This window comes from Callorhinus ursinus, unplaced genomic scaffold (assembly GCF_003265705.2).
Source record: "Callorhinus ursinus isolate GAN/ISIS: 27379988/994484 unplaced genomic scaffold, GSC_fseal_2.0 scaffold93, whole genome shotgun sequence".
Taxonomy (NCBI): Eukaryota; Metazoa; Chordata; class Mammalia; order Carnivora; family Otariidae; genus Callorhinus; species Callorhinus ursinus.
The window spans coordinates 1081522-1101684 of NW_027397155.1; the positions used below are offsets into that span (position 1 = coordinate 1081522).

The 20163-nt window shown below is 36.9% G+C and overlaps 1 protein-coding gene and 1 pseudogene across 4 annotated transcripts in view; both read left to right on the forward strand.

The window, feature by feature from the left end:
- The window catches only part of GRM5 (glutamate metabotropic receptor 5), a 665424-nt gene that overhangs the window by 328854 nt on the left and 316407 nt on the right, over positions 1 to 20163 (forward strand). The gene's annotated exons all lie outside the window — the stretch shown is intronic.
- LOC112840167 (ras GTPase-activating protein-binding protein 1 pseudogene) lies at positions 1572 to 3630 on the forward strand (annotated as a pseudogene).

The following is a 20163-nucleotide window of genomic DNA, read 5'->3' on the forward strand; positions in this document are numbered from 1 at the left end:
CCCCTTCAGATCCCTACATTTGTATCTTTGTGATAAATACCCAGTAGTGAAAATGCTGGATTGTATGGTAGCTCTATTTTCAACTTTTTGAGGAACCTCCATACTGTTTTCCAGAGTGGCTACACCAGCTTGCATTCCCACCAACAGTGTAGGAGGGTTCCCCTTTCTCCACATCCCCACCAACATCTGTCATTTCCTGACTTGTTAATTTTAGCCATTCTGACTGGTGTGAGGTGGTATCTCACTGAGGTTTTGATTTGGATTTCCCTGATGCCGAGCGATGTTGAGCACTTTTTCATGTGTCTGTTGGCCATTTGGATGTCTTCTTTAGAAAAATAACTGTTCATGTCTTCTGCCCATTTCTTGATTGGATCATTTGTTCTTTGGGTGTTGAGATAAGTTCTTTATAGATTTTGGATACTAGCCCTTTATCTGATATGTCATTAGCAAATATGTTCTCCCATTCTGTCGGTTGTCTTTGGGTTTTGTAGACTGTTTCTTTTGCTGTGCAAAACTTTTTATCTTGATGAAGTCCCAATACTTCATTTTCGCCCTTGCTTCCCTGCCTTTGGTGATGTTTCTAGGAAGAAGTTGCTGCGGCTGAGGTCAAAGAGGTTGCTGCCTGTGTTCTCCTTTAGGATCCTTCTCTAGTGTCCATGGAACACTCTCCAGAATAGATCACATCCTAGGTCACAAATCAGGTCTCAACTGGTACCAAAAGATTGGGATCATTACCTGCATATTTTTCAGACCACAATGCTTTGAAACTAGAACTCAATCACAAGAGGAAAGTCGGAAAGAACTCAAATACAAGGAGGCTAAAGAGCATCCTACTAAAGAATGAATGGGTCAGGGCGCCTGGGTGGCTCAGTCGTTAAGCGGCTGCCTTTGGCTCAGGTCATGATCCCAGGGTCCTGGGATGGAGCCCCACATCAGGCTCTCTGCTCAGTGGGAAGCTTGCTTCTCCCTCTCCCAGTCCCCCTGCTTGTGTTCCCTCTCTCGCTGTGTCTCTGTCAAATAAATAAATAAAATCTTAAAAAAAAAGAATGAATGCGTCAACCAGGAAATTAAAGAAGAATTAAAAAAATTCATGGAAACAAATGAAAATGAAAACACAACCGTTCAAAATCTTTGGGATGCAGCAAGGGCAGTCCTAAGAGGAAAGTATATAGCAATACAAGCCTCTCTCAAGACAAAAGAAAGGTCTCAAATACACAACCTAACCCTACACCTAAAGGAGCTGGAGAAAGATGAGCAAATAAAGCCTAACCGAGCAGGAGAAGAGAAATAATAAAGATCAGAGCAGAGATCAATGAAATAGAAACCAAAAAAAAAACAGTAGAACAGATCAATGAAACTAGGAGCTGCTTCTTTGAAAGAATTATCCTGTATTTTAAAGCATTGCATTTGTATAGTTTGTAATTATAGAAGAACTGGCATTTTTATCTCTGTAATATCCATTCTTTACAAGAGTATAAGCTCCACTATGCCTCGCACAGTTATTAGAACATAGTAGGTCACTTATCAAATTGTGAACCATCCTGTGGTGAAATTACCTGTTCTTGGCGGACGCAGTTGCGTGAGGGGATTTTGCCTTCTGCTGTACTGTGGAGCAAAGCTTGTTCCTCTCCCGCTCAGCCGCGCAGGTTGAATTGACCAAAGCAATGGTTATGGAGAAGCCTAGTCCCCTGCTGGTCGGGCGGGAATTTGTGAGACAGTATTACACGCTGCTGAACCAGGCCCCAGACATGCTACACAGATTTTATGGAAAGAACTCTTCTTACGTCCATGGGGGATTGGATTCAAATGGAAAGCCAGCAGATGCGGTCTATGGACAGAAAGAGATCCATAGGAAAGTGATGTCACAAAACTTTACCCATTGCCACACTAAGATTCGCCATGTTGATGCTCATGCCACTCTGAATGATGGTGTAGTGGTCCAGGTGATGGGGTTGCTCTCTAATAACAACCAGGCTTTGAGGAGATTCATGCAGACATTTGTCCTTGCTCCTGAGGGCTCTGTTGCAAATAAGTTCTACGTTCACAATGATATCTTCAGATACCAAGATGAGGTCTTTGGTGGCTTTGTCACTGAGCCTCAGGAGGAATCTGAGGAAGAGGTAGAGGAACCTGAAGAAAGACAGCAGACACCTGAGGTGGTACCTGATGATTCTGGAACTTTCTATGATCAGACTGTCAGCAATGACTTAGAAGAACATTTAGAGGAACCTGTTGCTGAACCAGAGCCAGATCCTGAACCAGAACCAGAGCAAGAACCTGTATCTGAAATCCAAGAGGAAAAGTCTGAGCCAGTATTGGAAGAAACTGCCCCTGAGGATGCTCAGAAGAGTTCTTCCCCAGCACCTACGGACATAGCTCAGACAGTACAGGAAGACTTGAGGACATTTTCTTGGGCATCTGTGACCAGTAAGAACCTTCCACCCAGTGGAGCTGTTCCAGTTACTGGGATACCACCTCATGTTGTTAAAGTACCAGCTTCACAGCCTCGTCCGGAGTCTAAGCCTGAGTCTCAGATTCCACCGCAGAGGCCTCAGAGGGATCAAAGAGTGCGAGAACAACGAATAAATATTCCTCCCCAGAGGGGACCTAGACCAATCCGTGAGGCTGGTGAGCAAGGTGATGTTGAACCCCGAAGAATTGTGAGACACCCTGATAGTCACCAACTTTTCATTGGCAATCTGCCACACGAAGTGGACAAATCGGAGCTTAAAGATTTTTTTCAAAGTTATGGGAATGTGGTGGAGCTGCGCATTAACAGTGGTGGGAAATTACCCAATTTTGGTTTTGTTGTGTTTGATGATTCTGAGCCTGTTCAGAAGGTCCTTAGCAACCGGCCCATCATGCTCAGAGGTGAGGTCCGTCTGAATGTGGAAGAGAAGAAGACTCGAGCTGCCCGGGAAGGGGACCGTCGAGATAACCGCCTGCGGGGACCTGGAGGCCCTCGAGGTGGGCTGGGTGGTGGAATGAGAGGCGCTCCCCGTGGAGGCATGGTGCAGAAACCAGGATTTGGAGTGGGAAGGGGAATTGCTCCAAGGCAGTGAATTGCTCTTCAGTTGATCTTCACGCAGCAGTACAAATCTTCTAGCTCCTGCAGAATGGTGAATTTCTTACACCAGCGTTTGGTATCCTGGAGTTTGACCCTAGTCTATTATAAACTGCTTAAGTTTGTACAATTTTACTTTTTGTGTTAATTATGTGTGCTCCCTTTCCCGCCCTTCCCTCTCCTCACCTTTTAGTCCTTCACTTCCAATTTTGTGGAATGATATTTTAGGAAAAACAGATTTTTAAAGAAGAGAAAAAGACTGAATTTCCTTGCTTTACTTTTGCATATACAGACTGGATTTTTTTTAACAGCCGTTTCCCCAAAGGAATGTGTCTTGCTTATTACTGACATTTGGTATGTTTCATTCATTGGAATATTATTTTCTATGTGTTTCAAAAGCCTGTGAGAAACACAGGATTTGATAAACATTTTGAAGGCAGGAAAAATCCAAATTGTTTCTTCTTTGAGAGTCATGACTACCTTCTGGTGTGTAGAAATTGCCATTGGAAAAATTGACAGTTTTGATTCTTGCTGGTATGGTTAAAAAAATAAAAGGTGTTAGTAGAGTTTTTTTTTTTTCTTTTGGTATGTGATCACAAAACAAATATAAACCTGTTTTTACCATTTAAATTGTGAGAAAGGTTTTAAATGTCTAGAATGCAACTGATCTAGATTTCTTTTGAAGTAGTTTTTTTCATGTTTAATTTGTATTTGTAAAAAAACAAAACAAAAAAACCCCAAAAACAAAGAAACCCCAAAATCCAAATAACACAAAACCAGAGCAAAACTGTTGTGCCTTCTATTTATCTTTGATTCCAGCCTTGGCAGTTGTTTAAAGAAAAAAAAAAAGTCTAGATTTGTTTTATCAGGTGTAGAGTATGTTGGGAATTGAAGAATCCCTCTTTTGACCTGGTATGTCTTCTGTTCATTTGTTATGCCTTATTCTTAAAATTGAGTCTCAAACTGGAATTCCTTTAAGGACAGATATGCTTCTATGAGAGGTCCTTTTCGACCTAAGTAGTCCAGCATTTGTATTAAGTTTTATTTCGGTAAATATTCAGAATCTTAATCATAGCCCATAAAAAGGAATATGACTTTAAAAAAAAATTACCTGTTCTTATAATTCTCTTTCTAACTAAGATATAAATTCCATGGGGCATAGATTATGTCTGTTTTATTTACCATTGTATTCTCAATGCCTGGCATTTAGTAGTTGCTCACAAAATATATACTATGTAAAGTCATTTGAATATTTGATCCAAACAACAGTCTGAGAGAGGAAATATCAAAAGGTACTTGAGTAAAAACTTCCACTGAAATGATTGCTCATGAAACAGGCAGGCATCAAAAGACGAGCTTCTCTGTAAAGCACTGGGCACAAGCTGCTTCATAGTAAAGTTTATATAGCAAGGAAGGGGAATCTGTTATGGACTAATTTATTCATCACCGAGCATTTGTTGTAGACTTGCCATGTGTCAGGTCCAAGAATGACTGACGAGTTCCTGGTGGGGAAGAGGTTAGTTATGCTGGCAAATGCTGTAGTCATCTCATGCAGACCACACTGCTCTGCCTGTTTCTTTCACAGAGTCATGTATGAACTCAACTCATGCCCTGGAATTTTCTCACCAGTTATTTTGGTTAATTCAGCCCTTTCTATCCTTCAAAGCCAGCCTAAAGGTCTAGATCTTCTTAGATCAAGCCCATGGTCTCACAAAGACAGGGCTTTGTTGTTCATTCTTCCTTCCATTACTGTTTTCATTGGGAACACACACTCCTCTCCATAATACTTTTCTGTTTTTCTTTTTTTAAGATTTTATTTCTTTATGAGAGAGAGAGAGAGAGAGAGAGAGAGAGAGAGAGAGCACAAGTGGGGGAGGGGCAGAGGGAGAGGGAGAAGCAGACTCCCTACTGATCAGGGAGCCCAACTTGGGGCTCGATCCAGAGACTCTGGGATCATGAGCTGAGTGGAAGGCAGACAGATGCTTAACCGACTGAGCCACCCAGGTGCCCCTACTTTTCTCTTTTTCAAGGACCTTTTCAAGTCTGAATTCCCTGTGGCTGGAGAAGAATCTGGAAACATATGCTAGGTTCAAAACTGGAAATAATTCTTTTCCCAGTCTAGATTTTATCTTGAAGACAATGGACTTATGGGACACTTTAAGCAGGGGAGACAACAGGAGCAAGTTTGGTATCTTAAGGATTACTCCAGGAGTAAAATGGAAGTGGATCAAAAGGAAAACCAGGCTAGAGCCTGGAAAGATCAGCTGAGATATCATTACAATAATTCAGGAGATGCTAAAGGTCTGAAGTAAAGTAATACAAGAGGAAGAGCGGAGAAACTAAGGGTCCTGGCTTGTACAGTCTGGAGGAAGGAGGCAGAAAACAATGAACTTCTCCCTGTCCGGCTGGTCTTGCAACTAAGGGCTCTCTGCTCAGGTGGTGGACATTTTAGATATATACCCCTTTTACCCTGCTTTATTCTCTCCTTTTTGGCTCCTCAGGAAAATTTCCAAAGATGCAAACAACTCAAAAGATTTGTGAGCATTTTTTAAAATAAGAAACAGGAAGCTAGTAATTTTAAGAAACCCAAACTCTGCTTTCACTTCTCTTTTTGAGGCCTTACTGTCAGAAACTTAAACAGCTCTTTTCAAATGGATTTTCAGGACGGATGCTTAATTATCTTGTTATTTATGGCCATTTTAACACTGTTGTAGAGAACCTTTCAGGAACTAAGCTGAGGCCATCAGATCATTACCTTTGCTGACAAATTTCCTGACTTCAGTGATGCATATCCACAGGCAGTGCCCTCTGTGTTTGTATATATTTCTAAAATGAGACCCTACATGTCTGAATATAGAGAATTTTGCCTTTCCTTTATGAGGCTGAATTGTCTAGTGCCCCAAAGAAAGGGTTGTTGACAGAGCCAATTTGGTGCTTTTGTTGGCTTATCCAAATTTTAGAAAAGCCATTCTCTTAGTGTTCACTATATTTCCTAGTTGGAGTGTATGTTTAGGAATCTATGCCTCTAAAAGATAAACCTGAAAATATTTCGTTCTGTTTCAGAAAGGAAATGGGATGAAGGAAGAGAATATTGTGGCGATAACTTTTGGTGTGGGTTAGACATTAACTAAACACTTTGCACATGTTATTTCATTTAATTTTGATAACAAACTGGCAAAATAAAAATTATTTTCTGCATGAGATGCTCTGAGAAGCCAGGCTACTTGCATGACTAATCAATGTCAGAACCAAGTTCAAATCAGAGTTTTTTCAAACTCCAAAGTTCTTTTTCCTAATGCCTAACTGCAGATGAATCAGTTGGCCAGTGAGTATTTCATTTTCACAACTATGTGGTTGGGGAAGAAGAAGGATAAAAATAATAGGAATATTAATTTTGCTGATAATATTGGATTATTTTTAAAATTTTTTGTTTGGGGTCCTTAAAAAAATTATGTGATCCACAGAAATCACATGGATTCACTAAGAATGATCCCCAACTTTAATAGGAATGAAGGGCAAATTATGGTATTGCCATTAACAACATGTATTCTTTTCATTCATTCTTTCTTTCAAAAAATGATAATTGAGATACTGAATTTAGCAAGATATCTGGTAAAAATCTAGGCAGATATTATTGAGGATGATATTGAAAAAGAGAGATTAGATGAGTTGATAACTAAATATGAATTTAGATGAACTCATTACTTAAATAATATTTATACATTAATATCAACTTAAAAGATGTCTTAAAAAAAGATGTCTTCAGTAACATATCTATTATATATTATGAATACCATCTATAAACATAGCATTTGCAGTTGACAAGGCATTTTCATATTTTTGTACATTTTCTCTGCTTTAGAGGAGTAAGCCATAACTCTCAGTGTTATATGCTTTACCCAAGGTCACCTGCTCAGAAATGGTGGCATCAAGCCTCAAACCTAGTTATTTTGATTCCAAGATCTATATTCTTTACACCCTACTTAGACTTTTTTTCTCTTTCTTGGAAGCATTTGTATTAGTGATTTGTATGAAGTCATGGAAGCATTGCTTAGCAAATTTGTCCTTCACAAAGAACTGGAAGTTTCAACTTATGTGACTAATGACAGAGTCAAAATTAGAAGAAAAAAAACTTTTCCAATTGAAAATTTGAAATTAAACTAGAAGTTGAAATTTAGCAGCGATAAATATAAACCCTGGCAAGTAGGTTCAATTAATGCATTCAATGACCTTGGAGATTCTGTCAAACTATAAGAATTTTTTAAGTGTCCAAAATAATTAATGTTTTCTTTTTATTTCCTTTCCTATTTTATAGAATTGAAATCAGCATTTACCTTTGATATCTACTGATTTTATGGACTATTTATATAGGAAACAATTATTTAGAGGCATATAATATGAATATTAGTTTTGTTCTGCAAATGAACTGATTGATTACAGCTAGTTTGAGGAGAATAATTTGAAAAATTGATGTAGAAAGACTTAGGGTCGAATAATGCCTATTGTATACATATTAATTGAATGTGTCATTCTGTTACAATTTGCAAAACAATTTCTATGTAATGAATGTTTAACAGCAATGAGAAAATTATAGAATATCAAAACAGCCATACATTTATAAATCTAATCTTGCTACCAGAAAGGGCATAACTTAATCACATTTGAAATACATATTCATCATTCATGAACATACATTCAAAATATAGGTTGGTCATATACTTCTGCACAAAACAAAGGCATTTATTAGAATGTCAAAGGCTGATTTTTTCTGTCATAATCATGATTACAACCTATTGCTGAATAAATCCAGAGATAATGGTGACAGGTAAACGAAATGCGCTGTTTCAACTTCAGACATACAGTGTTCCATCTGTCTTCAAATGCAACACAAAGGTGGGACTGTTACAGATCCTTTAGACTATTAATTTTCATTTTTTTCTTTTTTATAATGGAGGTGGATTTATTGTCTTGTATGTTCATGTTTCATAAGCTCTCTGATCTTTCAAAGGAAAAAAGGAACTAGGGTTTTGATCAATTTAAATAATGTAAATGACTTACTACTTCTAAGTTTCCATTGTAGGTGAAACTATAGAAATGAAAGAAAGAGGCTTAGGGAAATATTGTAGCATGGTGGCTAAAAATACAGACTTCAGATAGGATAAAGCTGATTTTAGTTCTTATCTCTGTGGATTACCAGGTGAGATGTCAGGCAAGTTATTTATCTAAACCTCATTTTTCTCAAATATAAAGCTGATTATCAATTAATCCCATAACTTAACACAAGGCCTAGACCAAAGTAGGCATTCAGTAACTTGATAAATAACTCAATATTATTATCACTTTCTCAAGGAGCTTACAATTTGTTTCCTCACACATCCAAAGTAATTTTTTGTTTTTGTTTGTTGGTTGGTCTGTGCATGATAAAAATACCCTTAATTTATTGATGTTAATTTTAGTAACATTAGTCAAATAAACTAGAACTCAATGTAAAATTTTAAATATGGCAAAAGATTACTACTTTTCTGAATTGATATCATATGATGACACCAAACTGAAAATTAATTCCTCAGGGTTTAGGAATTGTCTTAAGTACAGCTGAAAATTGAGTAAGTCATAGTTTAAAGCCATGAAGGAATAAGTCTAACAGAAAAAAAAATAGACATGGATAAAAAAATGAAGAAAAATTCTTCATACTGTCCAATATTAAACTTTCTTACATCAAAAAGACATTTTAAACATCGGTTACACTTTACTGACACAACTAAGCAAACATAACCAAAATTATTTGTGAAAAATTCCCATCTGTGTTACGACTGCAGATTTTCAATCCAATTTGAAGACATTTTAGGACGAGTCAACTATGTGAACCAAAACGACAGAGCATTACAGAGCCAAATTTTGTCTTCTTAATCAAGTGGTGATTTAGTTAATTTGTTGTTATGTTTCATAGGCATTAATTTATTTTTGTGTAAGTTTATGCTTCCTGGTAATATTTTGTTAACAGCTTTATTAAGATACAATTGACACACCCCTAATTGCATATTTTTAAATATACAGATGAGCATTTCTGTTACCCCAAAATCTTTCCAATCCATGTGCCCTTTATTTTTTTTTCTTGTCTTATTTCATTGTCTAGAACCTCTACTATTATGTTAAATAGTTATGGTGACAGACGGCATCCTTTTCTTCTTTCTAATCTTAGGGGGAAAGCATTCAGTATTGCATCACTGAGTATGATATTAGCTTTAACTTTTTTATAGATGCCCTTTATCAGGTTGAGTAAGACCCCTTCTATTCCTAGTTTACTGAGAGCATTTATCAGGAATGGATGCTGGATTTTGTCAAATGCCTTTATTGTGTCTATTTAAATGATCATATTTTTATTTTTCTCTGTGTTAATATATAGTATTAAATTAATTGATTTTTATGTGGTAAACCAATTTCAAGTTACTGTAATAAATTTCAGCAGTTAAGCAGTTAACTGGTTTTTGTTTGAGAAGTTTGAATTTCAAATTCATCTTTAAGGAACTGTAAGTGTACTTGAGTTATCTATTTCTTCATAAATGAGTTGTGAAGAAATTTTTCTATTTCATCTATGGTGTCAAAGTTGTTAGCATAAAATTATTTATAATGCTCCTTTATGATCCCTTTAATATCTATAGAATTCATAATGATGTCACTTGTCTTATAATTCATATTGGTAATCTGTGTCTTCTCTCTCTCTCTTTTTTCTTGATCAATCTGGCTAGAGATTTATCAATTTATTTATCAATTTATCAATTTTATGAATCTTCTCTAATAAGCAGTTTTTGTTTCATTGATTTTCTGTGTTTTCTTTCATTGATTTCTGCTTTGATTTTTTTAATTTTTTCCCTGCTTACTTTCAGTTTCATTTGTTCTAATTTTATAAAATGGAAGCTAAGACTTTTGATTTATGACCTTTCCTTTTTTTCTAATAAAGACATATAGTCCCCTAAATTTTCCCTTAAGTGGTTCTTTATTGATATCCCACAAATGTTGATATGCTGTATTTTTATTTCCATTCACTCCAAACTCTCTTCTAATTTCTATTTTGATTTCTTCTTTGATATGTTATTATAAGTGTGTTATTAATTTCCAAATAGTGAGGGACTTTCCAGATATCTTTCTGGTATTGATTTCTAATGTAATTTCATTGTGGCCAAAAGTATATTTTGTATGACTTAAATTTTTTTAATTAATTTGATATTAGTTTAATTGCCTAGAATATGGTCTGTCTTGATAAACATTCTGTGTGGACTTAAAAAGGATACATTTTGGTGGTTGTGTGATATAATGTTCTATAAATTTCAACTAGCTCATTTTGGTTGACAGAGTTAAAGTCCTCTCTATCCTTATTATTTTTCATTCATTTTGTTCTATCTGTCATTGGAGAGGGGTATTGAAATTTTGACTATGGTTGTAAATTCATCTCTGTTTTTTCCAGTTTCATCAATTTTTACTTCATGTATTTTGAAGCTCTGTATTAGGTGCTTGGATGTTTAGGATTATCATGTCCACTGGGTGAGTTGACACTTATATCCACGGTAATATTTTCCTCAATTCTGTGTCTGCTTCAATTGACTAATCTTTTTTTTCATTATTGTTTGTCTTTTCCTACTATTATGCATGCGTTGTAACTTTTTTATTGGAATCTAGATCATATAAATTTTACCTTTGCCATGGTAGTTTTGTGTGTGTGTGTGTGTGTGTGTGTGTGTGTGTGTGTGTGTGTATTCAGTTTTGTCTTGGGATGCAGTTAGTTGGAAGCAGCTTGATCCTTACTGATCCTGTTTCATAATTTCTTAGGCAGGACTATATCTGTGCTTCGGCTAGAGCTAATTATTCTCCATCACAGAAGCAGGAGCCTTCTGAGTACTCTACTCAGTGCCTGCTAATTATGAGTTTTTCCAATGCCTGTTTTTTAAATTATTATTATGTTTAATTAGCCAGCATATAGTACATCATTAGTTTTTGATGTAGTGTTCAATGATTCACTAGTTGCGTATAACACCCAGTGTTAATCATTACACATGCCCTCCTTAATACCCATCACCCAGTTGCCCCATCCCTTCACCCCCCCTCTTCTGTAACCCTCAGTTTGGTTCCTGGAGTCTGGAGTCTCTCATGGTTTGTCTCCCTCTCTGATTTCTTCCCAATGCCTGTTAATTATGAGTTCTTCCACTTTGGCTTATGGGAACAGGCACTATTCCATGCCCTGTATACTCTCTGGGTACTATGCAATCTAATCATTTCATATGACATATTACACAACCTCTAGTAGTTAGCTCACATGCATGTACTGATCAATACCCTGGTAAATACTTCAGGAAGGACTTCTGTAGATCTTCAGGGTCCTCTTCTCTAGTCCTGTATCTTGTAAAGTCTAGCAGCCTCTGTCTCCCCAGACTTCTTGGGCAAAGGCCTGGAAATTCCCTTAAATAGTAGGATAGGGGCAATTATATGGTCCATCTTGCTTATTTGCCATCTTTCACTATCTTCCATTGCTTTATATACAGTTTCTTGAAAACACTTTTTTTTGTATATTTTGTCCAGTTTTTTGCTTTTTCAGATGGGAGGGTAAATCTGATCTTTATTACAACAACTTGGTCAGAAGCCAGAGTCCAATGGCTCTAATTTTTGAATCATTATTAGTTGAAATTACTACTACATCTCAGAAGCAATTTGAATTTAGAAAACCAAATCTTGTTTTTCTTTATCTTTTGGATTAATGGCTAAACAAGAAAGTAAATATTGTTATAAAGATTCTGTGTAAGATATAGATGTAGAATCAATTGAAATGGAATAAAGAGAGCATATTTCATTCCTAAATATTTTTGGACTACTTTATTCAGCATTGAAAATTCTTGCTCACATATGGAACTATCTGGGTAATCCAACATTTTACATGAATCATGTATTGTATGTGGGAATATGTATGTACACATTTGCCTAACTGCTTTGCTTAATTTCTTTTTTTCTTTCCAAGTTTTTATCTAAATTCCAGTTAGTTAACATATACTGTAATATTAGTTTCAGGTGTAGAAATGTTACCAGCATTTAGGTGAGAAAGGATATAAAAGATGAGGGGGAAAATGCATAGACTGAGATTCAGAGGCCTTGTATTCAAGTCATTTTCTAGCTATGAAGCCATGCTCAAAACATTCAAAATATTAGTGTTTCCATTTCCCCACATGTAAAACCAGGTGCCATACTAACTTCAAAAGGAGTATTATAATTCCTAGAACTCAAGCTTTCTGTTTTAAAATCTAGGTTTGGGAGAACAAATGTAATTATGTCTTTCACTATTGAAAAGGTTTCATAGGGTTTTTTTGTATCTCCTTATAAAGATCTTCATGATAGGAGTCAAAGTATTAGCTGTATTTGTATCAATGATGGTAGTTTATTAATGGAAAGCATTTAAGTCAAAAGAGCTGGTTCAGAATCATCTCTTCCACTTACTGGGCAAGCCTAAGCAAATAATCTCCAGGTGTCATTTCCTTATCTCTACAATGAATGCATTAGAAAAGATTCTCTTCAGCTAGATCATTCTATAATTCTAAGATTCTTATTCATACATAATTGGGCAGCTCTCACCAATATGCTTTTGGTAGTTGATGGATCACATATAATTATCTCAAGTTTGCAGTGGCTCTTCAGAGCCTCATCATTAAAATGGCTTTTCCTGCTGAGCTAACTGCAATATATATGGATATTGGGACAATTTCTCTTGGATATTTATGGAATTACTATTGAAATGTAATGTTTCTTTTGGCAGAAAATGGTTAATATTGTATGTAGGTTATCATAATATTGTACCCTTCAGACTTATAAAACATACTACTTCTGAAGGAAAGGGGAATTAACTTTACCTTCCTCTTGTTACCACTGAAGGCAGTAACATTAGCAATATCACCAAAGTGGCCTAGAATGTACTCATTTAATGTATTATATAATGACCTAATTCTCCCTTTACACTCTGGAAAAAAAGACTTTCTTCAGGGAAAGTATGTCATTCCTGGCCATTATCTCTGATACATGTTGTAAATTTGTACCACCAGGCACTGGGGTTTTTGGCATGTTGTACCCTTGGAAAAGGACAGGCAATGGACCTGGTGGGGTAGATTTGATTGGAGAAGGAAGGAAATCATCATTTATTGTGTGCCTGTGGTAGGCTTTATATAAGATAGCTCATTTAATACAAATGACAGTATATGTATTTTGTATCATTACTTCCCCATCTTGTCAAACCTGTATTTAATTCTATATGTATTAAGTTACAGAGCCGAATCTCTCTAATTCTGAAAAAAATTCATTCTACTTTCGCTGATTGAGATAGAGTAGGTTCATTCAATCTACAAAAGGGCACCAAAGCTAATATCCGACAAAACCATTTTCTTCTCTAATTCTCCAAGAGGCCTCCAGTAATCCTTTTTTCCCTTTGTGTCTGGAAGGACAAAAGGTCAGAATTTCTCTATATGTACAGAATACTAGAGATTTGTTTTGTGGGTTCTATAAAAGGTTTTTGTTGTTATAAAATATGCAAAACTGGGTTTATGATTCCTTATTCAGCTTATCAAAGTCCTTGTATCTTTATATTTTAGAATTCATTTTTTTAGCCTTTTATTCTTTCTATTCCCTTTCTCTAGTCTGTCATAAAATGTATTCAGAATGTTTTTCAGAAAATATCTTTTGTTATTTGTCTTCAGTGACACCAGCTTCGTCCATGTCCTGCTAGGGACATGTCTGAATAATTGAATTGTTATTCTTATAAGCTGTCCTTCTAATCTCTCATAGAATCATAGTATCTTGGAAAGGATGTTGAAAGTATTTCTAGATCAATGGCTTTTTCAAAGCAGGAAGCCTAGAATATTACAGCTGAGATCATTTTTCCCAAACCTTATCTAATTCAGTCTTCATGATCTTTCTTTAAGGTAGGTAGTCTTACTCCCATTTTATAGGTGAATGAACTCTGTTAACGTTTTAGTAGCAGGCTTCCTGACTTTGGTCTGTTTCTCTCAAATACTGAGATGAATTTGAAAACTCTTTGAGGGCAAGGAGACCACCTGTCATTATTGACTTCCTCCCTGGCCATGATTGGCAATAGATTAGGGAAAAACATATACAATGATCCTGGGTGGACACTGAACATCTCTAAACTTATATTTATATTTTACAATGAATTTAATTGTGAGTATTCTATATGGCAACATATAAAATTACTGATTAAAGCTGTTTCTTTTCTTCCTGGTCAGTCTCATTTTTGGAGGAATGGCGGTGGGGATTCATTCTGCCAGTTGATGCCTTCTGCAGCATGCTTACTCCAATAGCCCCTAACTGATCTTCAGTATCTTCTCCTTTCCTAACTCAATCCCTGGTTTCCAAGAATCTAACTCGCTCAGTTTACTTATGGACATTTACTCTCATCTTATCTCTTTCTTTTTATAGTGTTGATAGGGCTACAGGGAATATTAGGGCAGAATTGATGTTTAATACAGGCTCAGTCTCATGTGTTTATTTTTGCCAATGCTGCCACAGAAACATTAACCCTCCCTTATTCTTCTTCATATTCCTGAATCCTACTTTTCTTTGGAAGAGTCTGCCCAAGTTCTCATCAAACCTTTCTCAACTACCTTAACCTCATAATTACTGACTTTCCTGGATCCCAGTGAGACTACCACACCAGTATTATTCCATTAACTCAAACTTGCTGATCCAAACATTAGTTTTATCCAAATATTTTGTTCTGAAATCATGCTAATTCGTGGGGTCGTCTCATTCCTAATAATGGTCATAATATCAGAGGTCTAACCAAAACGTAAAATCCTATTGCATAAGCTCCTCCAGTGGTTTCTGTCCTCAGTATTAATAGTCTTTCTAACCTTTGTTTTTCATAGATGAAGGTCCCTGAGTAGGGCTGTCAGATAAAATATAAGACACCCAGTCAAATTTGAATGTCAAATGAAAAAAAATACTTTTGTCTAGTGTCAACTATGCCAAATATTACATGGAAAATACTCAAGTTAAAAGCATGTATTATTTTTATGAAATTCAAATTTAACTGGTAATTCTGTATTCTTACTTGCCAAATCTGGCAACCCTATCTCTGGGGAATCCCCCACAGCTTTTTTGACATACTAATTGCTTGATACCTGGTGTCAATCAGTATTGATTTATTGTCCTTATATGATGTAGTACCTACATATCGGTAATGCTGTGCTGTTTTCAAAGCACATTTGTTACTTTAAGTTTTATGGTTACTCTCTTTACCATTTATTAACTTGGTTGTTTAATATCTCTGGGTTTCAGTTTTCTAGGATATAACATAGAGTTAATCATATTTACTTTGACAAATGGTTACAAAGATTAAATGGGATGAACTACATAAAGCAAATTCCCTGACAGATAAAAGAAAATAAATGATCGAATGAACCTGTGTAACCTCCATGCTCCTCTTTCATTGCCCTAATTAACTTGCTTAAGATCACAGAGCCAAGGCATGGGGAAGCTGGGGGCTTAAACTTGAATCAGCTAGTTACAGTTGAAGACTTTGTAATATGCTCCACAGAGTAAAGGAAGCTCTGCATGAAGCTTAAGAAAATACCCTTACTCATCACATTCTTCCCTTCACTTGGATATTCCCGTATCTTCGTGATGAGACTATTTTCCAAGTAGTTCCTCGAGTACAAGAAATACATGAGATAATGTTCTCCATTTGAATTAGTTGCTCTGTGGTTTTTATTTCCTCAGTGACCTGAGAATTAAAAAAAAAAAATAGAAGGAAAATGTCTTAGTTAAACTAATTAACAGTCTCCACACAGGAACAAACACGCTATTGAAAGATAAAGGAAGTGGATTGCAAATCTGTGTCCATTCTCCTCTATGGATATACGAGAATGTTAATTAGTGAAACACTGATGCCAACAAATGCCAAAGAAGTGTCTCTCATAAATCTTTGTGAAATTTGAAAAATAAAAATTTGTCCTGGGGAGCAGAATGAATTCATGTTCAGGGATCATATTTCAAGGTACATGATTAGTATTCATGAACATGGAATGAGCAGAATTCAGAGATTTCTACCAAGCCAGCAGTTCATCTAGGAAGACCGAGAGATTGAAAAGAGGAGCTTTTAAAATAGCTAATTCTGATGCTATTACTATTATTTCTCCGGCAGTGGTATTTTACATTCCAACATAACATGCTGACACCTACGAGTGTCATTTTCCACGGTCACTGTGTTGATATGTGTTTTGAGAAATTGGTCACCTCTAAATAAAGTCCGGGGAAACTTTCTTTTTCACTTCACAAAAGTCATTTTTCACAATGCCATGCTATTTGACTATAAGGATCCATGCCATTTTCTTCTTTTTTTTCCCTTTTATTTAAAGGGAAGAAATTAGAAATAATAATGCAAATGCAGCATAACATTTTTAGTATGTTTTCTATTTATTTCTTTGTGTGCCTTGCATGTTCTTTCAAGAAAATCAGTTTTCATAGTAAATACACACTCTGCATATTACATCTAAAATAGTATGACTATGGGGCACCTGGGTGGCTCAGTTGGTTGAGCGTCAGACTCTTGGTTTTAGCTCAGGACATGATCTCATGCGTCTTGAGATGGAGCCCCATAGAGGCTCTGCACTCAGCGGGGAGTCTGCTTAAGATTCTCCCTTCCACATATATATACATAAAATGTGTTTATATTATAAGGAATTGCCAGTATATAGTATATATACTGTAACATGCAATATGATTGAATAATAGATGTTATACAATGTTACTTATATACATCCATATCTTAAATAACTCAAATTTAGAAATTCATAATTGAATATTTTACCAAAGTATAGTTATAAAATGTCCAGTGTGCCTATTTTGGGATTAAAATTAGCATTCTATAAAGGATAACAAATACTGAGGAATAAATATTCTAAAGTATTATAAAAACTCAATGGCAGATGAGAAATAGTTTGCTAATTGGATAGTAGATAGAACTTAATTTCTTAACACAGTGTATTCAAATAATTCAAAAAGGCCTTATTTAAAAGATACATTTCCTAACTTTTGAATCCTTCAAAAATGATAGTTTATATGAAGAGAATCTTCCTGCCTCCTGTCTAATTGTATATCAGATCTCTCTTTTGGTGACAGATTTGCTTAACAGCCTGATGGGCAATAATTACTTGCGGTTTTTAGGTTTCTCAGAAAGATGACAGACCATCAATCACTCCTGACTCATAGGGCCCAGTAATGAGTACTTAACAGAGTGGTGATATTCTCTGGTTGCAGGTCTGATCAATGGTAAATGTCACATGGGCCCTTAGCAGAGCAGGGGGATGTTTCACATAACCATAGTAGAAGCAATTTTATGATTGTCTTCCCATGTACTAAGTACCTATGAGATATAGGTCCTATTGCTCTCCCAGCCTTAGTTGTCTGCCATTTGAACAAAAGTCTCCCAAACAGTTTCTCTTTTTCCTGTCTCTTTAGATTTCAAAATAGCATCCTCATTGGAGACAGAATATTCTTCCAAAAATAAAATATTCTGAGCTAAGAACAGTGTTCAATGCTTTCAAGGGATCATTTCTTTAATCATTTTGGTAACTAACAAAGCAAATTGTGAACTGGGTGTCAAAGTGTTTAAGTAACTTGCTTCAGGTCACCCCAGCTAATAAATGATAGAGCTGATACCTGAATTTAGGTTTGTCTTATGTGAAAGGCCTTTCCATTTCTGGTAATGTCATATTCACTGCTGAGAAATCCAGTGGTTCCCCACTGATGTAAGAAGATATAGTTCAAACTCTCTTGTGCCTGCCAAGAGCTATATATGATCTGCCTCCATCCTACACACGTTTTCATACTTTTCTCCCCAACAGTAGAAATATGTATGAACCCCACCCATGTTTTTCTCACCTCCCCGTCTTTGTATATGTATTCTGCCTGCTTGCAATAGCCTTCCTAATCCTCTGCTTATTCAAATACTGTATTTTCTCCAGACGCAATTTGAAGTTCATGTTTCCTATGATTCCTTCCTTGATCACTTTCTCTAAATTCTAGTAGAACTTTCTCTGTACCTGACTTATAACACTGAATTACTCTTATTCATTGATGTTTTTATCCATCCCACAGATTATAAATCACTTGAAGAGAGAGTCAATTTCAGACTCATCTCTGCATTTCACAGTGCCTGTCTGAATAGGAGTGCAAACACAGTCTGTCTGAATAAAGGCACTAGGAATGGAGGCTATGTCTTTATCTAAACAATAGTCATTCGATGGCCCATTGTTTTTTTCTTTCAGAAAAGGTAGAATACAAATTCACCAATAAGTTCAATTATGAGGTGATTTTATAAGTTCCCCTTCAAAAGCTACCTGAAGTTTTAAGACCATTTTAAAAGCTGTCTCAAATTCTTAACATTATCCATTCATTCATTTGTTCAACCAGCAACTTTTGGATGCTGACTATGTTCAGGAATTACAGCTGGCAATGAAGATGCACAGATATAAAGGCAATGCCTTTGACATCAAGAGACTTATAGTCTGGTGAGAAATCCATGCCAACAGATGATTAGCACAGCATCTAAAATGCAGAAGCATCTCAGGGGAGGTAGGATTTGGATTTACCTGGACAAGGCAGGGAAGAATTCACTGAAAGTAACATTTGAATCAAGTCTTTAAGGTAGAGGATGACGTCTTAAAGTTCTCTTTTAAATTTTTGGGGGCAGAGCAAGATGGTGGAGGAGTAGGGGACCTGGATTTCGTCTGGTCTCAGGAATTCAGCTGCATAGGGATCAAACCATTCTGAACACCTACGAACTCAACAGGAGCTCAAAGAAAAGAATAGCAACAACTCTCTGAACAGAAAAGCGACCACTTTCTGGAAGGTAGGACATGTGGAGAAGTGAATCCGAGGCGATATTCGGGAGGATAGATGGGGGGGGAGGGGGCCTCTGTCGGCCGCTTCTGGCAAGTGCTAGAGCCACGGAACACAAAATCGGAAATTTTAGAAGTTAGCTCTGCTGAGGGACGTCACTCCACTGGCTAAGTGGGGGTGGAACCCTCGCGGGACAGTGTGGTCTCAGGACCCTCAGGGTCACAGAAAGACCGGGGGTGCCTGAGTGCAGCAGAGCTCCCAGGTATCGGAGCGGGGAAGCCAGCTGCAGAGACGGAGCTGAGGAGCAAGCTCTCAGCTCGGGGTTGCCATAAACTGTGATCAGTGACAGTTGGGCCACTGCTCCTCCAGCAGGGACCCAACAAGTGGCAGATCCGGGGAGACTCCCCTCCCTCCCCCGGCGGGAGGAGCGCACTGCAGGAATCTGCCGGGTTTGGAGATTCCACACGGGGTCGGGTGCCAGAGACAGAAACGCTCAGTCACAGGCTGGGTGAGCACGGAGTGCAGCCGGGAAACCAGGGAGACAGGAGTGACCGACTGTTTTTCTCCCGGGGGCGCACTGAGGAGTGGGAACCGAAGTTCTCGGCTCCTCCCAGAGGAGATTGGGAGGCCGCCATTTTCACTCTCATCCTCCAACCCTGTATGGAAAGCTTTCAGGGAACAAAAGCTCCTGAGAGCAAACCCGAGCTGATTACTTACCAGGACCGGGCAAGGGCGGGACAATTCTGCCTCAGCAAAGACATTTGGGAACCACGGCAACAGGACCCTCCCCCAGAAGATCAGCACGAAGAGCCAGCCAAGACCAAGTTTACCAATCGATGAGAACAGGAGAACTCCAGCACTAGGGGAATACTGCACATAGAATTCATGGCTTTTACCATGATTCATTAGTCTTTAAAAGTTAAATTTTTTTAACTGTTTTTTTTTTTGAATTTTTCTTTTGCCCTTTCCCAACCAACATCTTATCAATCCCTTTTTAAAAAAAAATTATTTTTTCATTTTTAGAGTCATATTTTATCCCTTCATAGTAGTTACTTTTATTTTTGGCATATATATATATATATAAGTTGTTCTCTCTTTAAAATTTTGAGATACAGTTTCTTCTAGCATATCAAAATATACCCTAAATCTCTAGTGTAAGGCTTTTTTCCAGTCTCCTGCCTGATCACATTCTCTCCCCTTTTTTTATT